At 35.8% G+C, this 23508-nt stretch overlaps 1 long non-coding RNA gene and 1 pseudogene across 1 annotated transcript in view; both read right to left on the bottom strand.

Annotated features, from left to right (window-relative positions):
* LOC116278941 (uncharacterized) overlaps positions 1-23508 on the bottom strand; it is a 125883-nt gene that overhangs the window by 10875 nt on the left and 91500 nt on the right. The gene's annotated exons all lie outside the window — the stretch shown is intronic.
* Positions 16289-16403, bottom strand: LOC116278983 (U6 spliceosomal RNA; annotated as a pseudogene).

Raw genomic sequence — 23508 nt, 5'->3', positions numbered from 1 at the left:
ATTAATAGAGGACTGATTGAGCAAAGTATGGTATAATCATGCAATGGAATTCTTTGCACTTATAAAATGGTATTAGGAATCTTTAGGAAATATTTCAATGGGTTAATAGCTAGGATATATTGTAAGTAAAATAGCAATCTAGGATGCTGCCATTATGTAAAAATGAATATAAATATATATTTACATACATATATACACATGCATAGATACATACACACACATATATGTATACGTATATATTCTCTTATATTGAAAAAACAAACAATGGAAGGATAAATGTCACAAAATATTAGTTACCTATAAGAGAGGGAAGGGAATAAAATGGAAGGGATGAGGATAAAAGCTAGACTTTTTTGAATTTACCTCATTTTGTAGATTTGACTTTGGAATATTTTAAATATTTTACATCATTATAAAAATATTAATTTTTAATACATAATTTCTAACTTTTGAAAAGCCTAACTGTATCCAGTTTCTGGCATACAGAGCACTGTTTCAAACAACTTTAAGACACAGTAATTTGACTATATTTCCCTACTGGGATATATACTCTAAGGACAAAATGAATTGCAAAAACACTTTTATCAGGTTTTGGTGATCGTATTATTGGTGGTAATGTCAACATTGCTATTCTGAGTAATATGGAATAAGCAAATATTAATTATGGGATATTCTAATTCTACCACACTCAGTGTCCTTGAGAATCAAGATTCTCAGCATGAAAAGAAGGAGATATAGATGTAAAAGAGAAGAGGTTAGGTAAAAACCCTGTAGTTCCGAATTTGAATTGAAAGTCAGTGATATAAACTTATGATTCATGTGTTTATACATAGACATATTCCCAGCTCCTCTGTTCACTGAAAAGACCTGGAAACAGTGATTAAGCCAGTAGCAATGAGCAGCCCTGGTATCTGTATTATGATCTGGCTGAGGCAGGAAAAAATGTCTATGCACATGTGTGTGTGTATATATATATATATCATAATTACATATATTCATATATAAATACCTTGAATATATGTGTAACATCAGTTATTTAGCCATTCTTCTATTTCTGGACATTTAGATTGGTTTCAGTTGTTTATAGGTAATATAACTATGCAGTAAAACCTTTTGCACTTATTATTTCTTTAGTACAAATTCCTGTAAGTGCAATTACCTGGCCAGAGGGTAGGAGCATATTTAAGCTTGATTAGTATTGTCAGATCGCCTCTAGAAAGGTTACACCAGGTTACACACCAAGCAGCAGTGCAGGAGAGTGGCTGCTTCATCCCATTAATACTTAGAGACGTTTATAATGACATGTTTCTGCCAATACGATCTAAGTCAGAGTCACTCCTATTTTTTTCTTTGTTTTCCCCTCTTTGATTTTCTTGTAGAGAAACTTTAAAAATTAAGCATATCACATGGCTATATTTCAATAAAGGAAAGAAATAAAAGAAAAGGAAAGAAAAAGAAAAAAAAAAGAATACCACATGGAAAAACTACACTGATGTCATATTTTAAAATTATTATGAATTAATAGCTATATATCAACAAAGATTAGAATGGCCTTATCAAACTAAATGTCTTACTTACACATTAATATGTGGAAAGGCCTATACTTCAGTTGGAAACATATGTATAATGAATGTATTGATACTAATTTTTATAGCTTTTTGGTAATTTGGTAGCTACTTTTGAAATTCCTGGGAGTTTCAGTCATACCTTACCTTTGCATAACTCATTAGATGCAAAGCCTTATTTCCTAGACATAGTTTGGAAAGTTAAGTAACTTTGCAAACATTACTTACATGTACTTTGTATAAACAATACCATATGAACCATGAAAGCAAAAAAGAAAGTAGATTATGGATTATAAAAGCATACACTGTTGGAGCTAGAAGGATCTTAAAGACCATCTAGTCTAATCTCTTCACTTTATACTTTGGGAAGCTAAGGCAAAGGGCAATTATGTAACTTCCCTGAGGTCATACAGCTAATTTGTGACAGCAAAATAAAAATGGAAATTTAATTCAATATAGTGTCCTTTCCATGTAGCTTCTCAGAATTAGCAAAACTGGAAGGCAATATGCAAAAATAAAAATAATTGTTGTGTTAGGGAAATGGTATTTGAGGTATCTCCCTTTGAAATTCTATTATTATGCTATGTTTTCAAGAAAAAGCCTGAAGAAGATAGACCAACAACTACATTATAAAATTAGGTAAACAAGCACTTCTGTTATTTGAAAGCTAGAAATAAACTATTCTAATAGCAGGAATGTATAGCAATCAAAATATACACCATTGGAATTCCATGTATGTGCATATATATATACACTCGTACTATTGCAAGCACTTCATCGACATTATCTCATTGCATTCTTTTTTTTTTATTATTAATTTTTTGGAGGAGGTACTGGGGATTGAACCCAGGACCTTGTGTATGCTAAACATGTGCTCTACCACTTGACCTATACCTTCCCCCGCATCTTATTGAATTCTAACAAGCATCTTAAGCATAGAGATTATGTGACTTGCCTCAGGTAATCTCGAGTGTCAGGGTTAGGATTTGAACCCAGGCAGTCATAGCTACAGTGAATTGTTTGCAGTTTCAAGCCTCAAAGGTCATTGCTACTGCAGGGTGCTGTCATTGACTCTCCTCAGCTCCCTCCCTACAGGGTCAAGTTTCCACCTTAGAATCCATTCATTTGAATAATATGTAGAAATTCCTTAGAGCAAACAATTTTAGACAGTTCTTCTAAACTCTCTGTCTGCCATTTACTAATTATGTGACTTTTCATTCCTCATCTATAATGTGAGTATGACAACACCTACCTCATTGGATTATTGGAGGACTAAATGACATAAATTGTATTCACTTTTTAGCAGAATATCTGGCTAACAGTAATATTCAATAAGCAATATCTGCTATCATCAGCTCTCATTAACATCATCTTCATTGTATTATTAATATCGTTATGAACATCATCATCATTATTTCTTCCCTCTTGACCACTTTTTAAATATAAAACTTCATGGTAGAGGTAACACATTATTCAAGGAGCTAATGACTCATCAGTGGTTTTTCTCCTGATAGGAGAGAGCAGAGAGGTGGTAACACAGGGGGAGGAAAGAGAGAAACGGAATAGAGAAGTCGGGGGACCCTGAAGACAGTTTTACCTCCAACTGATTGGGATAAGTTTACAGAACAGTTCACTTGAAGTCCAACTCTTATGTGGGATCCTGTAACCTTATCGGGTTTCCAGAAGGCCTGAGGGAATGAGGAAGACCACTATTCACAGGCTGTGGAGACAGACTGTCTGTCGCTGCCCAAGGGATCCCATGCACTGTGGCCTCCTGCCTGTCCAGTGCAGGCAGGGGTGCAGGGGTGGAAGAGGGCAAACAACCTTCAGCAAATGCGTCTGTTTACTGTGCCTGGAAACAGGCCTTTGGTCATGGAAAAATTTCTCATTGTACCCATAGGTACAGAACACATATTGCACAATACGAGAGATCTTATTAAGACTTTCTGCTAACCTGTGTACATGCTGTGCTTCAAAATTAGGGCTGTGTGCCATTTCTGAGGTGTGATTCCACTTTCTACACAGGGCTAAAGTCTAAAGGTGATTTGCAGGAGCAACCTTACACTTTCCTGTGGAATTCTCCTCTGGTCATGGATGCCTGAAGTCTTACTGTTTTTTGTTATGGGTTCACATCCTCTTTTATTTCCAGTATTTTATTTCTCACTTTTCATTGTTATGAGAAGAACATAAGCACGTGGTAAAATATAAAATGGTGAAAGAAGTGTTCAGGAAAAGTATACCTCATTCCCATCCCCAGGGCCACTGCCCGGAAGTAACTATTGTCCCTTCGTTCATTCAGAAAACATGGTAGAGTGCCTTCTCTGCAGCAGACACTATCCTAGATGCTTAGGGCTGAATAGCAAACAGGTAAAGATTCCTGCATTTCATTAGGAGTTGATGGACCACAAACAAGATACAAAAGCAAATTATCAGACTGAATTTTAGAAAGTGATCAATGCTCCAAACAGAAACAAGCAAGGGACAGGGATAGAGTGATCAGGGTTGCTGACATGATATTTGAATGAAGTACGGAAAGAAAAGAGGGGAGGAGCTATCGTGGGGTGTTCCAGACAGAGGGGAAGCATGTTTAAGCAAGGCTGGCATGCTGTGGGGACAGATTTTAGAATACTTATTTATTTTTATTTATAAAATACTTATAAAGCATCTACCACAGACCAGGCATGCTTTTTAAAATTAATTTTTATTGAAGTATAGTCAATTTACAATGTTGTATTAATTTTTGATGTACAGTATAGTGATTCACTTATACATATATACATATTTCTTTTCATATTCTTTTTCATTATAAGCTATTACATATATACTGAATATAGTTCTCTATGCTATACAGTAGGACCTTGTTGTTTATCTGTTTTATATATAGTAGTCAGTATCTGCAAATCCTGAACTCCCAATTTATCCCTCCCTATCCCATTTCCCCTGTGGTAACCATAAGTTTGTTTTCTATGTCTGTGAGTCTGTCTCTGTTTTGTCAATAAGATCATTTGTGTCCATTTTTTTAAGATTCCACATATAAGTGATATCATATGGTATTTTTCTCTTTCTGGCTTACTTCACTTAGTATGACAATCTCCAGGTCCATCCATGTTGCTGAAAATGGCATTATTTTATTCTTTTTTTTTTACAGCTGAGTAGTACTCCAATGTGTATATATACCACATCTTCTTTATCCATTCATCTGTGGTTGGATATTTGTTTCTATGTCTTGGCTATTGTAAATAGTGCTGCTATGAACATTGGGATGCATGTATCTTTTCAAATTAGAGTTCCCTCTGGATATATGCCCAGGAGTGGGATTGCTGGATCACAGGGTAAATCTATTTTCAGTTCTTTAAGGATTCTCCATAATGTTTTCCATAATGGCTGCACCAAACTACATTTCTGCCAACAGCATAGGAAGAGTCCCTTTTCTTCACACCCTCTCCAGCTCTTATCATTTGTGAACTTTTTAATGATGGCCATTCTGACCAGTGTGAGGTGATAACCTCATTGTAGTTTTGATTTGCATTTCTCTGATAATTAGGATATTGAGCATTTTTTCATGTGCCTATTGGCTATTTCTTCATTGGAGAAATGTTTGTTTAGGTCTTCTGCCCATTTTTGGATTGGGTTGTTTGTTTCTTTTTATTGAGTTTTATGAGCTGTTTGTATATTCTGGAAATTAAACCCATGTCAGTCACATCATTTGCAAATATTTTCTCCCATTCTGTAGGTTATCTTTTCATTTTGTTTATTACTTCCTTTGCTGTGCAAAAGCTTATAAGTTCAAATAGGTCCCATTTGTTTATTTTTGCTTTTATTTCTATTGCCTCAGTAGACTGCCCTAGGAGAACATTGCCACAGTTTATATTAGAGAATGTTTTACCTATGTTCCCTTCTAGGAGGTTTATAGTGTCTTGTCTTATGTTTAAGTCTTAAGCCATTCTGAGTTTATTTTTGTGTATGGTGTGAGGGAGCATTCTAATTTCATTGATTTACATTTGGCTATCCAGCTTTCCCGATACCACTTGTCAGAAAGACTTTTTCTTCATTGTATAGTTTTGCCTCCTTTGTTGAAGATTAATTGACCGTGGGTGTGTCAGTTTCTTTCTGAGCTCTCTTTTCTGTTTCATTGATCCATTTTGTGCCATTTTGTCTGTTTTGTGCCAATACTGTGCTGTTGTGGTTACAGTAGCTTTGTAGCGTGTCTTAAGTCTGGGAGGGTTATGCCTCTAGCTTTGTTGTTTTTCCTCAGTATTGCTTTGGCAATTCTGGGTCTTTTTTGATTCCATATAAATTTTAGAATTATTTTTTCTAGTTCTGAGAAGAAAGGTCCTGGGTAATTAGATAAGGATCACATTAAATCTGTAGATTGCTTTGAGTAGTATACAGGCCAGGCATTATTGTAAGTACTTTATATGTTAATTCTGTTAATCCTTGCAACAAGCCTGGGCACTCTTATCATCCCTGTTGTAAAGGGAAACTGAGCCACAGAAAACTTAGGAAGGGTGCTCAAAGTCACAGAGCTAGTGAGCAGTGAGACGTAGACTTTAACTGGGGCTGTCTGGCTGTGTCTGGCCCATGCCTTAACTGTTGTACTCTGCTGCCACACAGTAGGCAGGTGGCACTGGGGGGTGTGGGGTCATCCTGAGGGTGAGATGGGAGTGGTGGGAGAGCCCTAAACAAAGGAATGACAGGTACAGTCTTTCAGAAGGTTCTGACAATTTACATGCATTTATGTTTATGTATATGTGTGTGTCCTTGAAGTTTGTGCCCTCTTAGTAGTTAATATGCTTAATGTTAAAATGTAAAACAATTTTCATTTATGAAAAGGAGAGAAAGACTTGATATTATGCATGCTGTAGTTAAAAATGTTATCCTATCAAATAATATTTTGGGCATGGGTGATCTCTTCTATTTTTAAAGTCTTACAAATACTTCTCTATTCTGGGGCTCTGGCAGTACTGTGTATCTGACCATGCTTCCCTTGGACAACAAATCAACTTTCTTTTTTTAGCAATTCAGTGGTTTTTAGTATATTCACAGTGATGTACAACCATTGCCATTATCTGATTCCAAAATATTTCCATCACTCTGGACAGAAACTATACCTGTTAGCAGTCACTCTCAATTCTCCCCTCTCCCTAGCCCTTGGAAACCAAGAATCTTTTTTTTCTCTCTATGGATTTGCCCATGGTGGATATTTCATATAAATGGAATCACACAATATGTGGCCCTTTGTGTCTGACTTCTTTCACTGAGCAACGTGGTTTCAAGGTTTGTCCATGCTGTAGCATGAAGCAGTACTTCATTTCTTTTCATTACTGAATAATATTCCATTGTATGGATTTATCACATTTTGTTTATCCATTCATCAGTTGATGGACATCTGGGTTGTTTCCACTTCTTGGCCATTATGAATAATGCTGCTGTGTACATTTGTTTACAAGTTTTTGTGCAAACATAAGTCTTATAATTTTCTTGGTTATACCAGTGAAATTGCTGGATCATATTCTAACTGTATATTTAACTTAGCAAATCGACTTTTGAGTACAATGTATTGCATAGCACCTCACTACTTACAAGGGGAAAATCATAGGAACAAGTGGTTGCTTTAGCAGATGTCCTATCCTGTACTATTTGTATGAGAAGGTAGCAGATTAGTGGTGGTGCCTACGTCTTGGGGTTTAATGTGTCAGTATTGAAGGTCATTCTCCATGCAGATGCCACTTTTTGTGACCCTCTCCATATGATAGATGGGGATTGGCCATGAAGAAGTTGCCTTTGAAGTAACTGAAGTGCTTGGCTTGAGTAACCCAGTCTCCCCAGGTACTCCTAAGAGCATCATAGCTAGGGTCAGTCTGGAGAAGTGAAGGCTTTGAGAAGATTACAGAGTTCTCTAAGAATAATATTAAGAAAAATAATAGCAGCCCCAACCTTCTAGCATTCACTACACACCTAGCATAATGCTAAATGCTTTATAGCTTTTGTCAAAACCTGGACTCTCCACTACAGTAACCACTGGCCACAGGTGGCTTATTAAGTGCTTAAATGTTGTTAGTTTGAGTTGAGACAAACCATATGTGTAAAATACACATTGGATTTTGATGACTTAGTACAAAAAAGAGAACATAAAATATCTCACTAATATTTTTTACATGTTGAAATGATGTTTTGGATATGTTGAGTAACATATATTACTAAAATTAATTTCACCTGTTTCTTTTTATGTTTCTTAATGGGGCTATGAGAAAATTTTACATTACATACGTGACTCACATTTGTGGCTTGCATTATATTTCTATTGGACTTATTCTAGCACTTATTCTAGCCTATTCTTCACAGTAATTTGATCAGCTGGACTGTATTATCATCCCTACATTATGGGTGAGGAAATTGAGGCTTAGAGAAACTTAAGTAAATTGCCTGTGATCATACAGCTGTGGCTTAAGCACAAATCTGTCTGTCTCTAAGCCTGAATTGAATAACCCATTATTCTAGGCTGTCTCCCCATAGTCCAGAAATATAACCCATGTGATGCAGAAATGGTTATGATGATTAGCTACGGCAAAAAGCTGTTTTCACGTCTCCACTGTAGCGCACAAGAAAAATTGTTCCTGCCATCCTGTAAGGTAGAATGTAGGTTGGATTTGGGGAAAATTGCCTAGGGGAAAGTTTCTGAAATACTAACTCTTTGTAACAGTTTGGGGCTTACTTGCCAAAGACGGAAGGTAGATGAAACTACTTCAGAGGTTACTTTCATTTCTATGATCCCACATTACAATTCACATCAGATCCACAGGTCAGTCACTGCTGTAATGCTCAGAGGGAGATGGAGCAGAGGGAGACGAACGAGTGCTTCCATTTCATTCTTTTTCCCTGTAAAATGTAAGGCTTTAATTTCATCCCATTTCATTTGAATTTGTGAAAAACTCAATGGGACATTCTTCACAGCAATGCTGCTCTCTTCTAAGTTGCAATGAAGAGAAGGCAGCAAAACAGTTTAGGAGAGAAAGTCATTCCATTTCCCCCCCTCGCCCCACTACTTTAAGTCATTCTCTAAAATATGTGTTTTAACTCAGTCAGATCTTGCTTTTCCTAAGGCATCAGTGTTCATCACTCAAAAATAATTTTCATATGTGCATACTAAGACTAGCTATTGCTATATTGTAAATATTATAACAGTTTTATTCTCATTTTACATATACTCATGTATAACATGTATCATGAGTATAATTTACTTATTTAATTTAAAATATCAAAGGGGAAGCCCAGTTTAGAACACTATCTCCTTGAGCTATTTTTCCAAGATGGGAAGGCCAGGGGAGAATTGGGAGAATTGGGAGAATTGAGAACTATGCTTTGTCTCAGGGTCTCATCCCAAATGTTTAAACCCTTTCATGTTCTTACGATCTAGAAATGTTGCTGCCTGCTGTGAAGCAAAATCACACACATTTTTTTTTCTTTTTTCCCCAATCTACAGGTTTACAGTATACCAAGAAACATAGCAATTTGACTCCTAAAAGATTAAGTTCAGCTCAAAAATCAAATGCTAAGTAGCAAAAAAGTTTCTAGACCTATAAATACCATGTTTTTTAAATTTTTTTTTTAATTCAGAGTCAAAATTTTAGTGCCCTTAAATTAGGTTCACTTTGGCTTAAATAGCTACATGAAAAATAAATTTCAGCATTTGTCTTTTGTTTAGTCATCCTTCCTTAAAATTCCTTAGCTGTTTCAAATGTACTTCAGATGGGATGACAATGAGCCACAGAAAGAAGTCAGAAAGATAGAATGGTATTGGGGAAGGTATATGGAGCTGGGAATCACATGACCTGAATTCTAGTTCTGTTTCAACAACAAATTAGCAACAAGGCCTTAAAGAATCTAAGTTCCACAGGTATTTACTGGATATCTAGTACGTTCAAGGCATTTTATAAGTGCTGTAGGCGTTACAAGAATAAGCAAGACATGGATCCTCAAGGAACTTATCATCTAGTAGGAAAGAAAGCATATTCACAAAACTATGGTATAATATGATATAGAATGTATGGGTAATGGAGTAGAATTTATGGGAGCACAGAGGAAATAAGCATAATTCCAGCCAAGAAGATTGGGGTGAAGAAAGTGATGGTTGGGGTGGTCCTGGAACTATGAGTAGGATTTCTGGGTGGGGCTGGAAAGGAAAGGTGTTCTAAACAGAAGGTATGGAGAGGTGGGGGAGGGGTGGGAAGAGGGAGAGGGAAGACAATGTAAGCAAAGGTGTATGGTAAGGAAATGCAGAGCTGGTTCAGGAAACTTGTTAGACAGGAAAGCACAGTTGATTCTGAATAATAATGGGAGATAAACTTTGACCACTAGATTAGAATCAGATTGTGGTAGAGCTTGAATTCCATTCTGAAGAATTTGGACCTTACTTGGTGGTGAAGGGGCCGCAAAGATAAAGAGCAGAGCCATGAATGATCAGCTTTGCTAGAATTATTGCTCTGATGGCACTGAGTAGTATGAGTGGTGAGCAGAAAAAAAAGAAGGCTGGGGGATCAGTTAGAAAACGGTCATTGTAGGGTTCTGGTACTGGGAATGGTGGCTAGAGAAGGCAGATGCAAGAGACATTTTGGAGGGAGAACTGACAGGGGTTGTTGATGACTAGTTTTGAGATGCAAAAGATGACTGTGGTTTTGAGCACTGATGAGTGAGAGCATTGATGAGTGAGAGCATTGATGGGTGAGAGCATTGATGGAGATGCTGAGAATGTAGGAGGTTTGCTGGGAAAGTGCTGTTTGATTTTGAGCATATTTAATCCATTCTGAACCAATCAGCTAATTATACAAAACACAAGTCAGTTCCTGACTCACCTCTTCCCAAAACCCTTCAATGCCTCCCTTTTCTACTCGGGGGTAGGGTGGGGGTGGGAATCCTCACAATGTGGGACAAAGCCATATGTATCCTAGCTGCCTATTTTCCCTTTGATCTCATCTCCTTCCATGACCCCCTATTCTCTGTATATGGGAGCCACACTAGCCCTCTTGCTGTTCCTCCAATACTTAGGGCCTTTCTTGGTGTTTTCTCTGCCTGAAATCCTCTTTCCTCAGACCATTCTCATATCTTACTCCCTCACTTTCTTAGCTTTTACTTAAATACCACCTTTTTAGAAAGACTTTTCCTGATCATCCTATACAAAACAGCAACAACCAACCTTCCTCCCCTCTTTGGTACTTTTTCTCTCCCCACTTTGCTGTTCACCAAACCACTTATCACCCTCTGATATACTATGTATTTACTGGTTTACATCACAGCTTGCAAACTGAAGCAGTAAAAACAGATTAATAATGAAATAATCCAGTGTTTTCAAGGGTTGCAATGAGGTTTGTTTCTCTTCCCCACCATCTTGGGGACCGTAAATTGATATAATCCCTTTGAAAAAAGCAATTTGGCAGTAAATATGAAGAGTCATAAAATGGTGATGTCCTGGAACATTTTATGTTTTGGAAATTCTGAAAATCAATTCTAAGAAGATAATCTAAACTGTGAAAAACAAGATATACAGGAAAATACATATTGATATAATATTTATAATATCAAGAAATTGGAAAAATTCTAAACATCTAACAATATAAGGAGATAGTTAAATTAAGTAAATTACTGTTCACTTACTTAATGATATATTATTCACTGTTATAAGAATAGTTATAAAAAGCTGGTTAGCAACAAGGAAAATGCTTATGAAATGTTATATTTAAGAGAACAGGAGCCACAATTGTATACAGTATGATTTCAGCTATCTTTAAATATGCAAACGAAAAAAGACTATGAGGAAATGAACCCAAGTGCAGATATTAAATACATAAGGCTAACGGGATTATAGGCTTATTTTTTTTCTAAATCTTTCAGATTTTCTGTATTTAGGTTATATCCTTTCTGTAATGTTGCTATGTTATTTTTTAAAATAATCATTTTTTAATGATCAAAAGAAACTGAGCTGGTACAAGTGAGCTCATCCTCTGGACTGCGTGGTCAGGTATCAGTGGGAACTCTGAGTTTCTTAGCTCCCCCACCTCCTCACTCCTGACTGCTTCCACTTTTCCACTTGCCTGCATGATTTTAGACTGTGTCCTCCTGGTTGTGATGGTCACAATCATGAAACAACAGTGGCAGAAAGAACATAATTTGCCCTGTGCCTCTTGATACTTACATGCACAGAGTGAGGCTAAGCCACCTTATCCATGTTTCCTTCTGTTTTTTCTTATTTTAGCTACCTCTTCCCCCACTGGTAGACATTTAAGGTTCCTACTTTGCTTTTCTACACAGTGCTTATCACCATCTGATACAGTGTGTATTTACTTGTCTTATTATCACAGCTTAGACACTGAAGTGGTTAAAAAAAGAAATAATACAATATCTACTTACTAAATGTCAGGTAAGCTCCTTATATGTATTACCTCAGTTTATCCTTATAAATCAGCAAAATAAATGTTACTTGTATTCTAGGAATGAAAAAAACTGAGGCTTAAGTTAAACAACTTGACCAAGCTCACTCATCTAGGAGGTTACCAAGTTGGAATCTTTCTGGTCTCAAGCCCTATACCCTTAGCCTGTATGCTGATGAACGTACGTTAATTATGAAGATAGACTAGGTTAATTTATTATGTAGACATTGCCCAGGTGAAGTAAGCAATTGAATAATTGAGTATTTCAACCTGAAACTCTCAATTAATTGATGACGAGTGCCTTTGTGTCTGAATTAACCAGCTCATCGCTTTAGATTTTCTCACTGTATTCCACAGTGTCTCAATAACTATTAGAGGCCTTGAAATTATCAATTTGAAGTATTTTAAATATTTTGGATATCTGCAGTATTCTAAGTATTTACTTATTAACTGAAATAATTTTACCTGTCTTCATTAACAGCCTCCACTGAAGGACTTAGAAGCTCTCCTTTGGAACCAAGAGCAACTTTTTTTGATAAAACAAATCCTTAGTTATTAAATATTAAGTTAGATGTTTTCAACTGGTTATTTGGACTAAAGAATTGAGACTATTAATAGAAGATATATAAGATGTCAAAAGGAATATAAAATCCAGTTATGACTAATGCTATTTCAGAGGAAATTTTAACAAAAAGAGATTTTCCATTTAATAACCCATTTATTTCAAGCAACAGTCAGTTTAATAAAGATTCTAAGCAAATTTGTTGTAATGAGATTGAAGGAGTTGAAAAGAATTTTCCAAGACATGTCACTCATAATGTTCACCATTATCACATCTCAGCAGTATTCTTGTCTGCCTTCTTTGGCTGAAGTTCCTTGTAGGAAACTCCTGACATAGATATTAGAAGTCATAACATGATCATCCTCACCATAGCGAATATTTTTGAGAACTTATTATAAGCCAGACTTTGCTATGTATTGTACTTGATTATCTCATTTTAATGCTCAGTATCCAATAAAGTAGGCACTATTGTTATATCCATTTTATAGATAAAGGAACTGAGGCACAAAGGTATTAAGTAACTTGTTGAAGAGACAGTGTTTTAAAATGAAACAGAAGCTATGTTTTACTAGTTATTTCGCCTTCTCTGTGAGCTGAGAGAATAACATTTTTAAAAGGAGTGTCAAGTGTGACTTTACAGCTTTTATGTTAAAAGGAGGAGTGAAAGGCTTTTTGAATTGCTGTGGCTGTTATGCCAGTGAGTAATTCCAGTGGAGAAGTGGTCCAGTGAGAGTTGAAATTTTAAAACCATAAGTCTGAGAGAGTGTGTTTTCCTTAGTCTGTGCTTCCCTCACAACTCCTTCCCCTATCAGCCTGTGCTGTAAACGCCCCTTTGCTGTAAGAGTGTTTTAACTGGTGGAGCTGTCCTTGGTCTGAGATATCAGAGAAGAAATAGTTTGCCTGGGGTCTCTGACTTCTCACAAAGTTACTGGGCCTCTCAGTTGATTCGTAGAAATCTGCCAACCCATCATGTAGAACAGATTAGGAGAATTCTTAGGAGAGACCATTAAAACTGTAAAGTACTTCATTACAGTACATTTTTTACTTTTCTCTCCACTTAAGCGGAGCTTTCTCACTTAGGTCAGGAAATGGGGACTCTGAAGTTCACTTACCTCAATAAAATAGTTTTGAATACATACTTCATGCCTAATACAGTTCTAAACACCACAAAAGATGAAGATAAGTTCCTGCCCTCAAAGACTTTACATTCCAGTGATAAGACTCACACATAATATAGTTTAAACAGTCGATGTCATAAAGAGATGGATGAGAAGCCAATAGAGTGCCATGGGTACCAAGAATTAAAAGTTCAAAGCAGAGTAATGAGAGATGAAGGAGGATGCTAAAGCAGTGGGGTGGGGGTGGGGGCCTTCAGGGAACAGGAGATTTTATATAGGTCCTAAAGAGGAGGAAGCTAGCTACAGAACAGAATAGTTTGAATCCACTTATCTAAAAATGAAGCAAACAAAAACTATATGTGTATATTAAATGCAGAGAGAAATTGTTGGAAAGATACCAGCAAAATGGGAGGAGGGAGTGTGGTCAGCAGGTGGTGGGGGAGGGGAGGGAAGGGCTAAAATTCACAAGGACTTTCAGTTTTTGCTGTACGTATACTTCTATATTGTTTGAATATTTTCCTAAAGAGAATGTAGTCATGCATTATTTTGTTTAATTAAAATATAGAAATTTTACAAAAAAGAATGAGTAGGCTTGGGTTTGTTAAGCAAAAGGAAGAAAATAGTCCAGGTAAGAACAGCTTGCGTCAATGCCTGAAGGTAGAAAGGTACAGGGTACGTTTGGGGAACAATGAGTAGGCAAGCGAGACCAGCACAGAAGGGATGTGGTAGAAGGGTAAATTGGGACCAGTGGAGAAAGGCTATGAATGCAAGATCTAAGATTGTGAGCCTTTCATCTTTGACTGGAAGAAATGAAGAACCGTTAAAGGATTTGCTTTGGGGCTAATTAATATAGGTGAACAAGGATTAATTTATCAGTGAGCATACTTGATGACCCAGCAAAGTTAAAGAATATGAATTCAAGTCTGCCTATCTTGAACACCACAAATGGCCATAGAAACGTCTCCTATAGTAACTGGGGCAAGAAAGACTCTGACTTAGGCAAACCTGTTGTTAAGATTCTTCAGAAACTACTGAAAGAAATGCTGTCAAATGCAATTGGGGAGCAGCCACTTATATTTGATCCACAGTATTAATTTCACCATAAATCTCTGTGTAATGTTTGACATCTATGATAAATATTTCAAATGTATGAGGGAGATTTCAACTCCTAGCATATGAGGAATGGCTGAGTTAAATTTATAAAATTTGAGTAAAACTTACTGGATTTTAAAAATGAAAGTCAGATTATTCTGTAATATGGTATTTGTTTTAGTTAGTTTGTCTTTTCCTTGGTGAATTGGTGAAATCAATATTTTCTTTAAACTTCTGCTTATAATTATAGCACTATTCAAACACTGTGTGTGTACACATTATATTTTATTCACACACACACACACACACACACAGAGGCAGCAGAGTAATCATGCAACAGATAGAGTATAACAAAATTCTTGAGCTGCCTGGGATTGGGGGAGAAACTAACCTACAAGCCAATCTTGAAGGAAACATTAAATTTAATATGATGAAATATACTGTTGCTATTTAATCTTGAGTCATGTATTGTGACTCATTTTAAATGATTGGATTCTGGGTGAGATGAATCTCTTTATTGACCAATAAATGGAAGAGGGACACATCAGAGTCTAGAATGATGATATGAGTTAGGTTTGTAAAAAAAAAAAAAAAAAAAGGTCTTTACTGCAAATTATCTCGTAACCTGAAGTGATGTTTGAGGAAGAAACTGACAATTAAATTTATTTTTTTTCAGTTTTCATTTTCCCTCTTCTTCAAACTTAAAGATTTTTAATCTCCCATATTTCCCCTCATCACCACTCCCTACCCTGTCTGTCTTTTTTCAGAGAGGCAGATGGCATTCTTAATAGGCAATATTGGGTGTCTTTGCCTGGTGAAGAGAAAACAAGTATCAGGAGATAAGAAAGATCCAAAAAACAAAAACTTTATAAATTACATGGAAAGAAAGATTCCTGATTTCATATGTTGCATTTCCCTCAGAACCCTTTCTTTGTTTTCTTTTTCTTTTTCCTTTTTTTTTTTTGTATGCGGTGTGTTTATTTATTTATTTTATTGAGTTATAGTCATTTTACAATGTTGTGTCAAATTCCAGTGTAGAGCACAATTTTCCAGTTATATATGAACATACATATATTCATTGTCACTTTTTTTTTTTGCTGTGAGATACCACAAGATCTTGTATATATTTCTCTGTGCTATACAGTATAATCTTGTTTATCTAGTCTACGTATGCCTGTCAGTATCTACAAATTCTGAACTCCCAGTCTGTCCCTTCCCACCCTCCGCCCCCTTGGCAACCACAAGTTTGTATTCTATGTCTATGAATCTGTTTCTGTTTTGTATTTATGTTCTTTTTTTTTTTAATTCCACATGTGAGCGATCTCATATGGTATTTTTCTTTCTCTTTCTGGCTTACTTCACTTAGAATGACATTCTCCAGAAACATCCATGTTGTTGCAAATGGCATTATTTCATTCTTTTTATGGCTGAATAGTATTCCATTGTATAAATATACCATATCTTCTTTATCCAGTCATCTGTTGATGGACATTTAGGTTCTTTCCATGTCTTGGCTATTGTAAATAGAAAAATATGGAACACTTCACAAATTTGCATATCATCCTTATGAAGGGGCCACGCTAATCTTCTCTTCTTCTCTGTATCTTTCCAATTTTAGTACATGTGCTACCAAAGCGAGCACTTCTTTGTTTTTCTTAATCCTTCTCTATCTTTTAAAATTACTTTGTGGCATCTCTTCCTATCTCGGGGATGAGGGCAGCACAAAGTTATCTGTTTTCCATGTGTTGGGAGAAGGCAGGAATGCAAGATGACCCTGTGCTTACATGATTAGATAGACTCATACACATTTTAGGAGGACAATTTTGGGGACCAAAAAAATTATCCGGGGAGGGTATAGCTCAGTGGTAGAGCACATGCCTAGCATGCACAAGAGTCTGGATTTAAGCCCCAGTACCTCCATTAAGAAAAAAGTAAATGAATAAATGAAATTTAATTACTCTCCAAAAAAATTCTGTTAAAAAAAATCTTCTAAACCAAAAAAAAAAAACCTCATTATTTTAATGTAGTTCTTAACACTGATTTTCTCAGTTCCATCCAGTAAATATATATTACTATCTCAAGCTGAATTTTTAAAAAATTCATGTAGTCCAGATAGGATTGTGCTAATCAACCGGGTTACAGAAGGAGTACAGATCCTGAGCTTCTAGGACAATTCAAACAGAGGAAGTCTGTTCTCTGCTTCTCTCCTCTCTGTTTTTATTTCTCTCTGTCTCTCCTCCCCAGTCTATCTTCCGCCCTGATAAATGGGCACCCTATATATATCTTCATTTGGGAAGCAATACATGGTTTGAATTGTATCTAAGTCTGAACCCCCATACTTGGAAAAAACTTCTTCCTGAGTCTAATGTTTTCTTACACATGGAAAGAAGATGGAGCTTCTGTGAATGACAACAGCTTAAGCAAAAGCTGAGAAAGGATATTTATGAGTGCAGAAGTTGGCGAGAAGGTCATTCTCAGCAGAAAAATGGGAGCTGATTTTGCAATCACACAAAACCTTTTTTTAAAGAGAGCAAAGAGTGAAGATTGGTGAAGATTTGATACACTAAGATAATGCTGAGAGAAATCAGCAACAGCTAGAGAGGTAGGAAATATTTTGGACCAAAATATTAACCACCCTCAGTTTACCTATCTATACATCAACATGTTTGAGATAAAACCATAGAAAAATATGCAAACACATAAATATTACTCTGCTGATGCTATTACAGGTCCCCAAAAGCAAAGGAATGAATACCCCATTCATTCCCAGTTGACATCAGATAGTTTATCAATGGCTTGTGACCTGAAATGAGTTAAGAAACTTACTATCTTCAGTTCATTTCTGCTTTCCCTCTAAGTTCAGGGATAAAACTTTTAAGTCTCTCATTTATGTAGTATGTCCATTAAATTTAATTTTATTAAAATATATAAACATATTCAATACTTATAATTTATATAGCCTTATGTTTATAATTTACTTATATGAAATAATTATTATAATATACAATTAATTGTATTTTCTGTTGTATTTATAATACCATTAATATAGTCATGTATTTCCATATATTACTCTACTTGCTCATGAAAATCCTGTCTTTTTTTGACCTATTTAAAAATATTATAAATACTTCAATATTTTGCTTTTGTGATTAAAAAATGTTTTATTTTGTGAGGTTTTTTAAAAAAGATTGATATGTTTTTTCTTTTTGTATCCAATAGCTAAATTTAGAGGTTCTGCCTTATGTCACAAATAATCCTTGTTGGTACAAAAAGTTTATATTTGGGTGACCATAGATACTTCTTGTCCTTTAAGCCTTATTTATGAAATTTTTGTCAATTGTTTCCTAATGTCCCTCTCATTAGCTTGCCAGCAATAAGCAAAAATAAAGCTAGGGCTGTGTCATAAAAATTCACTGGCCCACATTCATCCTTTTTCAGCAGAGTTTACTCAATAGTGTTCCCCATTCAGCTACTGTGCCAGCCAACGGTAACAGCTAGTTGTTGTCTGAAATGAAGAATAATTGGAAACATGGTGCCTGTTTCTTTTCCTGCAAGTAACAATTCATCCATTTAACATTCTTTTGGTGCTCTGGAATACTGTGCTAGACGGCGTTGTGTTCACTGCTCAGTGGAGGCCAAACGGGGAAATGTTAACCTTCTATCCTGCCCTGACCCTCCCAACGGAAACAGTGACAGCCATCTGATGGCCTGGCACCTCTGCCTAGAGTTAGTTACAAACGGTATTAACAGCTTTATGCAGGTAAATGGACATCAAGCTGGAAAATGCTAGGCCCAGAGGGATAATAATATTCATAAAAGATAACTTTCTATCTGTTATGACCCTAACTCTACAGATAAAAGCACAAAGCCCAGAAAGGTTAAGTAACTCGCCCAAGGTCACACAGCCAGCAAGCTGGAGAACAAACTGTCTGGTTCCATCACCTTTCTTCTGTACCCAAACCACAATATGCTTTCAACTTTGATGGCCAAGTACATGATTGATTTTGTAAGTGTTCCATACGCATATAAAAAGATTGCATATTCTCTTTTTGTAAGGTATAAATTTATGAGTTTTTATACTATATACTAAATGCACATATATACTCATATATACATGCATATATAATAAGCTTGTAGATTATATCATTCTAGTCTTACTTGCTTTTGACTTCATATATCAAATTTTGAAAGAGGTGGCTACCTACTGCTAAGGCTGTAATTTTTATCAAATTATGCTTGTCTTTCTAGTAGTTTTGATATGTTAAAAAATTTGCACTGTTTTTTAGTTCTTAATAGCTTACAAGTATTATATTATTTCATGTTTATACCCATACCACAGGAAATTGAGCTGGCTGCATAAAAATGATACTGAAATAATAGTGGCTTAAATAAATAGAAATGTATTTTTCTTAAACATGACGGTAAAAGAAGTTAAGGGCTGGTAGAGTGGTTCCATGGTCATCTGGAATACAAGCTCCATTTGTTTTTCTGTTTTGCTACCTTTAGTAAGTGGTGTTTGTTCTCCCAGTCATGGTTGCAAGATGGTTCCTGCAGCTCCAGCCATCACATACATATTCCAGTCAGAAGGAAAAAGAAGAAGGCAGAAAGGAATAGCTTCCAACTGGATTAGACTTCAACAGGCCCCACCCACAAACTTCTGCTTACAACTTAGTGTCCACCCCTAATTGTAAAAGAGGATGGGAAAAATAATTTGTGTCTGGATACATTGCTATGACAAATTAAATCGAGGTTTTGTTAGGAAGGCTGACAAGGAATGGACATTGCATAGGCATCTTAGCAATCTTTGCTACAGTGCCTTTATTCATTCCATCCTCTTGTGCCTATGTAATGCTTTGAGCCTGGAATTTGATATTAATATTGCTATTTATGTTTCTGGATTGGCCTGACATATGTCTGCCCAATTATTTATCTTCAAACTTCCTTTGTTACTTTATTTGAAGTAAGTTTCTTATACATAGCTTAATTTTGGGTTTGGAGCCTTATCTGAAAGTTTGTTTTTTGAAAGGGAAATGCAACTCATTCAAATTTTTAGTGACACACTTATTTTTATTCATTCCTTTTTATTAATTAAGAATAAGAAAACTTATTATACCTTATTGTTGTTTCCTCCTCCCTGTCCCCTTGCTTTCCTTAGGTTCACTGGCTTCATCCTTTTTTAAAAGTTTTTTCCCCCTATCTGTTAAGGTGAAAGTGCTTACTTCCCTTCAATAAATACATGCTTTTTTTCTGACTGAGTAACCATATCCCTGTATCGCAGAGATTCATTGTGAACATGCTGAGGAAGAAATGCAATTTATTTCTTCCATAGTGAAGTAAGGTTATTGGCACCATGCACTCATTAAGGAAGTTTTTTCCTCACTCCCTTCAATATCACACGTAGACAGCACGTAGACAGCAAGGAACTCTCTTAAGCAGAGCTGGAGATGAGCCCAGTTCTGACTGAGCGCCACCTCTGTGTGCAGCACTTTCCAGATTCCTTTCAGAGTCTAACTACTGAAGCACAAAGGAAAGCTATTATCCTGGACTCTAAAAGTCCACATGGGAATGAATTATGATAAGTATCCACCATTACACTTCTCTGAGTCTTTACTGAATGCAAAACAAGTCACCATGAATAATAAAGCAAATAACAATAATGAGTAACACTGCATTATACTTCGTGGCTTGCTATCCCCAATGCATTTAGTTTAAAAGTTTTAAAACCTTTTTCTATGGAGGGCTTGAGCTGTACAAAGTTTTTGACAGTTCTGCAAGGAACTTGCCTATGAAATTTAGTGTTAGATTACTTGGTGAAATTATTAAGCCTTTTTTTGATACTTTTACATTTACATGAATATATTACTTGTTAAAGGAGAGTTTTTTCCTCTTATCTGGCTCCAAATTATGCCTTCCACCTCATGCCACAGCAGTACGTTTGTTCCCAAGAGCAATCAAAGGATCCTAAAATTGAGCAAATGGTTATGTGTTACCATCTAGGTAGGAATTTTACTGTTTTTACCATGGGAACTATATAAAAGAAGAAATCAAAGTTTTGTTTAAGCCATATAACTTCTACTCAACTTCATCATTCTAATTTATGTCTTTTTAAAAATTATTATTATTTTAGATTTCCTGTGGGTATGATTTGGCTACAAATTGGTATACATTTTGATAAATCTTAGAGTAATAATTTTATAGAGCAAACTATTTGTACTCTGCAAAAACTTGTATATATATATATATATATATATACATATATATATATATATTCACATAAATAAGTTAACGTATTACATACAAGAAAGTCTCCACCTTGAAACATCTGGATTATAATATTTGTCCCTGAGACTCTCTCTGCCTTTAGTATCAAGAATGGAGTGACCTTCTCATTCTGCCACCTGTTACATAGTGTTGGGGCAAAGGGACAAAGTATCAGATCTGTTGCTAGAAGTGTTTCCTTTCCCATTGTAACTCTTTGCCTGTAACATTTTAGGCAAAGAGAGCAAGGCACAGTGTCATAGGAAGAGAATAATTAATAGATTAATTAATTTAAAATCTACTACTGCTTCCTCTTCTTAAGTATTTTTCCTCTAGTATTGACCATAAAAGGAGCTGGGCTCACTTCAGCCGCAGAGAAATGAGAGAGATTTGAGATTGAGAAAGAAAAGTATCTGATGAAAATAAAATTATTTTAGGAAAATATATATCAATAAATATCTGTCACATTTGATCATTAAGATTTATTGGCATCTAGTGTGAATGTAATTTGACTGGCTACTAATGTTGATTAAATATCAGGCTTCACAAGGTTGACCATATGTTGAAGCTGGATGACTGACAGGTTCATAAGAATGGAAGGTGGGTGCATTTTTACTATTCTTTCTCCTGTGGGGTATGTTTGACATTTTCTATAACAAAAAGTTGGTGAGGGGGAGTGTGTCTATAGCTCAGTGGTAGAGTGCATACTCAGCATGAAAGAGGTTTGGGTTCAATCCCTAGTACTTCCATTAAAATAAATTTTTTTTTAAGTTTTGAAAAGAAAGTAAATGAAGTTTCTGAAAACTATTCTACATTGCTTGATTCTGAAAAGAGATTTCTCTTTTTATGGCCTATAAAAAGAGAATCATAGATATCTTCATCAATGGAGTTCAAAACTCCGGTCTGGATTCAATATGCCAACAAAATATTTCAACCCTGCAGTTGACACTGTATAATTAAACCTGGGGGAAAAAAATCAGCTTGCATAGCTTTCATGAATTAATTGAAAACACTAAAATTGAAAAATTTCAGGAAGAGATGACAATACTTACCAGAAACAAGTCATCAGTTCTCTAGTTATTTTTTACTTTCATGTTGTTAGACCCAGAGTATTAGATGAGAAGTCAGAAATCTCTATAAGCTAATCCCCAGAATATACAACTCATTTTATGTCTCAGTGTCTCCATTTTTTTTTCTCCAGTTAAGTGAGTAGAAACTCTACAACTAAACTATATCTTCCAGAAGCATTTGAGGAATAATCATGTTTGAAAGATTTTTCTAATGTAGCATATAGAATTCTGTTACTGCAGAGGGATCATCTCCTCTGCTAAGAACAAATAGAAAATAAAGAATATAGATAAGTGAATAACTCTAAGTCAGTTTCATAGTGTCATCTCTTTGTAAAAATTTCTCATACAAGGTGTCACGTTTTTCATTTTCTTCTCAGCTGGCCTGGGCTTAGAGTGATGCTCTGTCACTCTCATATCTCAAGCACATGCTAGAATAGAGAAATATACGTAATCCTTGCCTTGGGTACAATTTGAGGGCGTGATGTAGCACAGAAGGGTTCTGAAATCCTAGGGGGTTACAAATGCATTGATCTAGGAGCCCTATGTGATAGATGTGACCATGGCATGCTTTGTGACTTTTTGGTTGGTCTGCTTAGATTTCAATCAAATTTTAAAGTAACTACCAGGTGAAATGCACTAGGGGACATTTTACACAGTTTCAAGAAGATGTGGAGTGGCTTTGCTACTCAGATAAAATTAAATTCTGAGAAATAAAACCCCTAAAGGAACTGAATAGAGGGGAGAAGGTAAGATAATAACTTATCGTTAAAAATCAATCAGATATTTACTAAGTGCTTCTACTGAAGATTTCTCACATTTCAGTAGCTAGCAAATCTTGATTTACAAGATACTTTCACATACGTTATCTTATTTGATCCTCCCAACAAACTGGTAAGGTAAGTGGGGCAGTCTTAAGATGAGGAAATTGCTTTTCAGAGGCTTATGTGCTTCCTTCAGCCCTTATTCCCAGCTGAAGGGGGCAGAGGCAGAGAAGCTACCCAGGACTTCAGATATCCTCCTGTGATCATTCCCCTTTGACCACTGGTATTGCACTCTTTCATTCTGTGTTTGGTCAGAGGATTCAAAAGAAGTCAAGACATGACCCCTGCCCTCAGTGAGTTCATGATCTAGATTAGAAAAATACAAGTTTTATATAAGGAAACAAGCAGAGAACAAAGTGTTAAATTGTATGAAATGAGCTATAAATACAGTAACCTCTGGATTCCCTTAATTAAAAAATAAGATGCTATAAATTCTACCAAAGCACTGAAAAATGTGTTTGTAGGTGCCCAAGAACACTGGTCAACTGGATGTTTCTCAAGTCTTCCAGCCAGGCCATCAGTGCTTTCCTGGAAAGTCCCATGATTAATTTCTAACTGGGAGGAGAGCCGGTATAGGAGAAAGGGGAAGAGAATATCT

The sequence above is a fragment of the Vicugna pacos genome, chromosome 7 (assembly GCF_048564905.1).
Source record: "Vicugna pacos chromosome 7, VicPac4, whole genome shotgun sequence".
Taxonomy (NCBI): domain Eukaryota; kingdom Metazoa; phylum Chordata; class Mammalia; order Artiodactyla; family Camelidae; genus Vicugna; species Vicugna pacos.
Note: the sequence above shows the minus strand (reverse complement) of the source record. Positions and strands in the feature narration are given on the sequence as shown.